Source organism: Heterocephalus glaber, unplaced genomic scaffold, assembly GCF_053883595.1.
Source record: "Heterocephalus glaber isolate CG9 unplaced genomic scaffold, H.glaber_assembly_v1.0 deba00001504, whole genome shotgun sequence".
Lineage (NCBI taxonomy): Eukaryota > Metazoa > Chordata > Mammalia > Rodentia > Bathyergidae > Heterocephalus > Heterocephalus glaber.
In genome coordinates, this window is record NW_028258324.1 from 20796516 (window position 1) to 20804373 (window position 7858).

Here is a 7858-nt window from a genome sequence, read left to right on the forward strand (position 1 = left end):
GTAACAAAATAAACCAACCCAAGTAAATCAGGATTTAGAAGAGAATCTCAAGAAGGAGAAATGCACGCATTTGAAGTGTAGTGGCTGAGTGATGAAATTGTGGATTTATGAAAAAAGAGAAGAGAATGTTTTGAGATGGGAGGAGTGGTCAGTAATGTTAGTTCCATCCAGAGGAGTACATTTCCATTGTTGTTGGCTATTGTGAGATTTGTGCTGGTAAGTTTTGAGGAACACTGGGGGATCAGTGTGAAAATAAATCAGAAAGCCTTTAGCTATGGAGCTGATAAAAGCATAAAAACTGTAGAAAATGAGTTAGTGAAAACTTTCTTTTGAAATGCTTGGGTTGGTAGAGAAAAGAGAGCTAAGATGGTTGCTAAAAGTTAAGCCCATAGTATTGTCAGTGATTTTTTTAATGTAGAAGAAGCATATTTAAGTTCCAGTCTATTAATCCAAATGAGAGACAGAGGGAGAGAAAGAGAGAGGGAGGGAGAGAGAGAGAGAGAGAGAGAGAGAGAGAGAGAGAGAGAGAGAGAGAAAAGGATTTATAGGAAGTAATCAATTGTTCAATTTGCCAACAATGGTAGGAAGCCAAAGTTTTCAGAGAATAAGGCTGAGAGAACAACCATATACAGGAGAGAGATTTTCTCCACAAAGTTGAGATAAAGGGAGGAAATGATACATGTACATGATATGATATTTTAAAATGTTTCTTATGTGTCAACTGCATTTCTAATCTTGATATGTATTAGATCAGTGGCCCACAAATTGTGTTCCTGACTCTGTTCTACATCATAATCTTCATATGCGAAATTGTTAGAAATGCAAATTCTGAAGCTGTATCCAAAAGGCACTATATCAGAAACTCTTTGGATGGGGCCTTATTTATGTTATAACAAAAATTCTGGATGACTGTGATACTTTCCCATATTTAAGAACCACTCCATTGTTCATTTAACAGTGCAATTTTGTTTTTGTTTAGGTATTAGGACTGTGCTCATTTTACAGATGACTATGTAGCACATAAAGTTTAAGCAATTTTTCAAATGTCACAAACTATAAATAAAGCCCACACTCTTTTGTTTGTTTTTGTTTTCGGTACCGGGGTAAAGCCCATACTCTTAAGTTTTATCTTACACTGTTTCTGAAAGTTGTTTGTAAAAATTTTTTTTTTTAATTGTTGATGGAAAGTTGAGAAATGTTCTGTTTAATGATCTCAACATTTTGTTGTTGCTGCTGCTGTTTTCCTTTTATCCCAAGAAATAGTAACTTCCTGAGATTGAGAGGGGCCAGTGATGGGATTCATATAAAATGAGAGTTAAAAGAGTTTCTGTAGAAAATCGAATGAATAGTTGAGTGAGGCAAAAGGAAGAAGTGCTGTTTAGCATTAAGGATCAGTAGTTATTAAACACTGATGAGTTTGCAAAGGCAGTAATCTGCACAGTGTTTGGTTTCCTCAAGTTTTATCTAGAGTAAACAAGCAAAGCAGATGAATTTATGGAGAACTGAAGGCTCTCTAGGTAGACATCACAGATGGAAAGTTAGAGAAATTGATATAATGATGTGATTACTATGCTGGAAAATGCTATCTAAATGATGAGAAAGGAAGTGAAATCATGGAGAAGATCATGGGAAAACAGTAAAGGGATCAACATGTTTGAATATTTACCATTCTGTCCTCAAACAACACAATAATAACAACCATGGCAAAACCCCAGAATAATACAAAGGAAACAGCCAGGTGTAATTCTCAGTATAAGTATTGTCAACTCTTAATTGTCTAAAATTGTCAACTCTTCTTGAAATGCTATTTCTTTGGCTTCTTTGGCAGCATATTCTCCTGTTTTTTCTTATGTATGTGTAGCCTCTCCCTCTTAGCCTTATTTACAAGCTCATCTTCTTCCACTTAGCATTTGAATGTTGAGATTTCATAAGGCTCTGTTTTGGATCTCTCCTATCCTCACTCACTTCTCCAGGTAATGTTATGTATACCTGTGATTTCCATGACAGTTAACCCCAAATCTGAATCTTTTAATTCCGACTTTGCCTTTGCAGTAGAGACCTATATACTCAATTGTTTGTTCAAAATCACCAAATGGATGTTTTAGAGAGGCCTCAAGCTCAACAAGGAAAAGCAGGACAAATTGTATTACACATTGCACTTAGTCTTCTTCCAGAGTGAAGTTCCAGAGAGAGGCATTATCATCTGTGCAGTTGCGTGGGAAGGAAATCTAAGAGTTGTCTGTGATTACCTCTCTTCTTCTTATACAATGCATGGTGATTTACCTCCTAAATCCTTGTCACATTCATTCTTCTGTTCACTGTTGGCCCTCCTATCACCTGATTTCTTCTGTGCTGTCCCATCTCCAGTGGTCATCTTCCATGATCTAGTTTCCACAATGTAACTGAAGTAAATTTTTTTTAAAGTATGCATGTCTTAGGATGAGGAAAAGTGTCTTTCTTATGACTAGTCTAGTCCAGAATTTTTAAAACTGTACATATCACACATTAGTGACACATGAAGTTATTTAGTGGACAGTAATAATCTCAATTGTTCCTACAATATACTTATATGCACACATATATAAGTTTGAGCATTGGTTCTTGAAATGAAATCGGCTTGTGTATCAGAGCCACAAAAAGTGATAAGCTACTGAATTATACTTGAAAAGCTGCTCTCATCTCTTAATAAACCCTGCAACTACACTAGTCATTTTTCAATTCCTGTAACAAGGTCTCTGCAGTTTCTCTGAGCTGGGAGAGATGTATGTTACTTCCTTTACCTACTTGAATTTAACTCATCTAACACCCTGAGTTTGGTCAGATCTTAATTATAGTAGCCCTAATTAGGTGTAGACAAGCTTAAATCTTCCTCTAATGCACAGTTACAAAACCATGTTTAATTGTCTGGTAGAACTTAATCAAGTTTTATATTTATATATGTTTATTATTTGATAGATGTCCATATCTATCCTCAGCCAGAGTTTACTCATTTACTCACTAAATATTTATTATGTCTCATATTCCAGCTTTTTTAAGCTATTGAGGACCTGGCAATGAACAAGAGCAAGGGCTACTTGCTGTCTTGGACCTTATATTCTAATTCAAGCTTATGGGAAATAATCATATAAACATATGATTAAGCACTGTATATTGTCATAGTGGTTTGTTTAGTAAGCTCAGTAAGGCAAAGTAATGTGCTGACTAAGGTAATATACTACTTTTGATGTATTGACCAATGGAATCTTTGTGAGCCTCCCTTGTTTTTCAGTACTAGGGATTGAACCTAAGGCCTTCCCAGCCTTTTCCTTATTTTTAAAATTTTGAATCAGGGTTTTAGTAAGTCATACAGTTATCCTAGTAGACACAATCCAGGTATGTGTTTGTTTCCCTGTACAAGTTTATACCATGCACAGGGTATCACTACTGTTAAAGATTGTATCACTAAGTAGATGAAAGAATTGATAGGTGAATGATTTTGCCAGATGGCAGAACTTAGGTCTCTAAAAACAAGAATAAAAATATTTTGTGGTTATAAACTTGAAGATGTTGCAATAAGAAGAAGTAAGTACATATTCAGATGATGGAGTGGATAAAAATGTTTTTCATCTTTCCAAAAAAGTTTAAAGACTTATCATTCTTAAAAATATTCCACAAAAACAAAGACAATCTGCTTTTCTTTTTAATACCCATAAAATAGTAATTTGATGTGACAATGTTTTCCTTTTGCAAAGTAATTCATTTGTTATATATTTGGCTTAGAAATAAAATTGCATAATAAGATGGGAGGTATATAAGAAATTAACATTTTAAACCCATTCTACAACAAGATTATACTTTTATATGAAACAATGTAGTCTTTGGTGTAGAAGAAAGATAATAAGAACAGATGGTACCATTCTAGGATGTACGCTAAAGCCCTCTTTAGGTTTCTAAAATGATAATTTGAACAAATTTCTAATCCTGTCTGTTTCTATTATTTGTATGTCTTTTAGATGGAAAAGAACACACACATATTAATTAGAAAATCACAAACTAATTATGTATTTATTGTCCATTTATTTCTTATACAAATATACTTAAGCTTATCAACCTATTCCTGGGTTGGAAAACAGAAAAATCCTGAGCAGGTGTTCTGTTTTGTTGTTGTCCTTGTTAGCACTGTTTGTTTGCTGTGTTTTGTTTTGCTTTTTTTCTGTAGCAAGTAAGGTAAGTGAATTATATCTGTAAACTTAATTGGCATGAAAATTTCATGGGAATTCCATTTTGAGTCAGCCCATTACTGATTTCTCATTTTTTGAGGAGAAAAAGAAGTTTATGCTCATAGTTTTTCTCTACATATTCTAATTCCCAATAGCCACCTTTTCCTATAATGAAAGCTATATCTGAGAACTCATGGATTGAAGAAATAAAGAAGGACATAATACTAATAAGACAAAACATTTTTTCTTTATTTAACAAATTCTCTGTGTTTTACTTTCAATTCCAAGGTTATATAGAGTTGGAAAAATTATATATTGCTTCTCTTTTCTCTTTTCTGGAAGACTTATGGTTTTTTACTTTAAGGAAGAGATTTAGGTTCTTTTAAGAGAACAAAGAGGTACTGGAACAAACATGAGCCTAAAGATAAAAGGTGAGAGCAGGCAGAGGTTCTTTAGTGGGATTGCAGTATTAAGGTTGTAAAGTCACTGAGGAGACACTTGGATCTGGTGAAATTAATAGCAGAAATAAGAATATATTAAGTAAAACCTGGGTTCCATGTAGTAATGCATTCAGTTGTTACAAGCATCCTCTGACATGGGTGCTGAACTGGCCTCTATTAATAGATCTTTATCTATTAATCTATTATCTATTTATCTTAGGTCATAGCAAAATGAACTAACTTGCTTAAATTTACATAACTAATAAGTAGTGAAATTCTTTTGATTTGATGTTGCTTTTATCATATCATTTCAATATGAAATGAAATAAAATTTAAAGTAGATTTGGTAAAGTCACAAATATCTTTGTAAACATGCTACTCCTTTACCACTCTAACATCATGTTCTCAATTCAATCATTGAATCAGGATCATTCATTTAGTTATTTAATAATAAAACCAATTTCTCACTCTACTCATTACATCCCTAAGGCACTCAGAAAACAGCAGTATTTAGCAGAAGGTTGTGTATATGTAGGTAAAGCTTACATTTTATTTAACTTACAGAATTACCTAGTTACACATTTTGAAGAGGTAGTATCTGGCATTATTTGCAGGTTTAGATTAAATTGTATTTGTAAGCTCAGAAAACATTTATAGTGCACACAAACTGATGTAGTTTCCAGGTTCATAACGATTTTTTTCAGGTGGACATATTTATCCTACCCACTCTCTCCCTATCCTCAAAACTCCATCTTGAGGGAGAATCTGCTTCCTTCTTTCCATTCCCTACTCTGGCATGTAGATTTTTTTAAAAAAATGGATGAACTGCTTCTCTGGGCACAGTAACTAGAATGAACTCAGTGACTCAATTTTCTGACCATACTGAGTCATACATAGAGTGGGCATGTGACTTAAGTTGGCTAATCAAAGGATTTTGCCTGAATTTGTAAAACTGGAACTTGCGAATAGAGCTCTTTTTTCTTTGCTCTCAAAACCCAGGGGTTCTCTTGGCCTTGGTTCCAGTGGGGATAATCAGCATGAAAAATTGAATTTGTCACATACAGGAAAGCCGAGAACAGAGATGGGATGAAATAGTCCTGATAGCATTTGAGACCCAGGTTCTAACTGTAGCTCTGCAACCTTACAGAGGTTCAAACTAACAAGTTTACTTTTATTGTCTTATGTTTTTCCTTCTTCTGAACTAACTCAAGTTGGATTTCTGAGTATGTTAGAGGTTTAGCAGTAGATAAAACATACCAACTCTGACTAGTTGAAGAAGAAAGGCAGTATTGAAAGGATATTAAAAACTATTGAATCTCAAAGATCCATGCTGAGAAACAGTATATCCAGTATGAGTGTCCCAAACCAAAGCACTGAACCAATCCTCTGAAGGCACCTGTGCTGCCATCTGCAGGAACTCAGATGCTGTGGGCTTGCCGTGGACAGAGCCTGAACTCTGACATCCTTGCTTCTAAATATCAGCTATCAATGTCAGCTTCCTTACCAAGATAGATTCTTCACAGTGCCTGCTTTTTTTGCACCACTGACTTCCAATTCCATTTGGCAGGAGTGCCTCTGATGATGGAAGTTATGTGCCTTCTTTGTAAGAGAAACTGAGAAAACAATGAGATTTACTGATGTAGCTTAAACAGCAGAAAAATACTAAAAAATGTTTGGTCACTTTAAAGAATTGAAACTATCTATCATAATTTATGTTATTTACATTAAAATATATCCTCAGTAGTGCAGTTCATAGATTGCATTGTGTCTCCCAAAATAATATATTGGAATCCTAACCCCAGAACCTGTGAATAACTTTAATAGAAATAGTATCTCTGCAGATGGTAGTTAAGTTAAGATGAGGTTTGACTGGGTTAGGCTGGGCCCTTAATCTTATATGACTGATGTCTTGATACAAAGAGGGAAATTTGAACACAAAGCTGTGGACACATAGAAGAGCAGCCCTTGTGAAGATGCAGATAGAATAATGGATCTACAAGGCAAAGAACACCAAGGATTGCTGATAGCGCCAGAAGCTATAAGAGGGAAGGAACTTGTAGCATTCAGTGATAGTATGGCTCTACCAACACCTTGAGTTCAGACCTGCAACCTCTAGATGAGTGACAGTATAAATTTTTGTTTCTTTAAGGGAGTTACATCTAAACAGACCTCTGGAGGAGGAGTAATTGGAAGGAGATTCTGTGACTGCTTAGGAGGTAATACACTTATTAGGGAGACCCATGATGATCCACATTTGTAGAAAGAAGAGGAAGGAACAGAATGCATTGGAGTGAGAAGTCAAGCTGTGATGCTGGCTTCACCTTATCCCATGAGTAACTCTGAAGCTAACCTAACCCAACAGAGTTCTGTGCACCTCAGTCACTCATTGGCCATGGCTTTGCCATGAAAAGAATGACCCTGGGCATGGTTGTACCCTGGAGCTGAGGTAATCCTGGAAGAGACTTGTAATCAAAGGACTCTGTCCAGAGTAATCCCAGCCTCTGGGACATCAAATTCTTCCTTGAGGGGGATTCTAGTGACATCTCTGTGTTATCATAGGAGTCATCCATTAGGTTAAAGAAACATGCAGTGAAAACAGCACCAGGCCATACTGATGACATGTATGAAAGACTTGAGGTGGGATGGATGCTCTCAAAATCAAAGAAATTAGGTAAGTGATAGTAAAAATGGCCACTGGCTCAAAGTACAGCCAATGTGGGAGAGCAGGGAACATCTTATAGGGATCTTAAGTACATCATCTTATTCTAGATATAATGGAAAACTATAAAGATATTAGATAAGACTAGAGACAACAGGTTCAACTGACATTTCAAAGAATCCATAATAGCTACAGTGTGTAGAACAATGCAGTGCACAGGGTAGTTAGGAAGGTTTCCCTTTATTGTTCTCCCAGCAAGAGACAAGAGGTGTGAGGCGGGAGAGGCAGTGTTCATGATGGGAAGCAGAGCATAGTAGCCACAGCTGTTGAAGAGGCAATTGAATGTACACAGAACTAGTACTAGGGATACCGAAGATAGCTCCAAATTTTTAGCTGAGATGTTGAACCTTCATAAAAACCAGTTAGTGGGACCAAAGTAAGAATTCAGTTTTGGCCACAGAAAGACTGAACCTAAAGGTAAGTGCCAATGACAGGACAATCACATGTTTTTATAAAACTCAGATGAGACATCTTACCAGGAGGTAAATAAGTGAGAGATT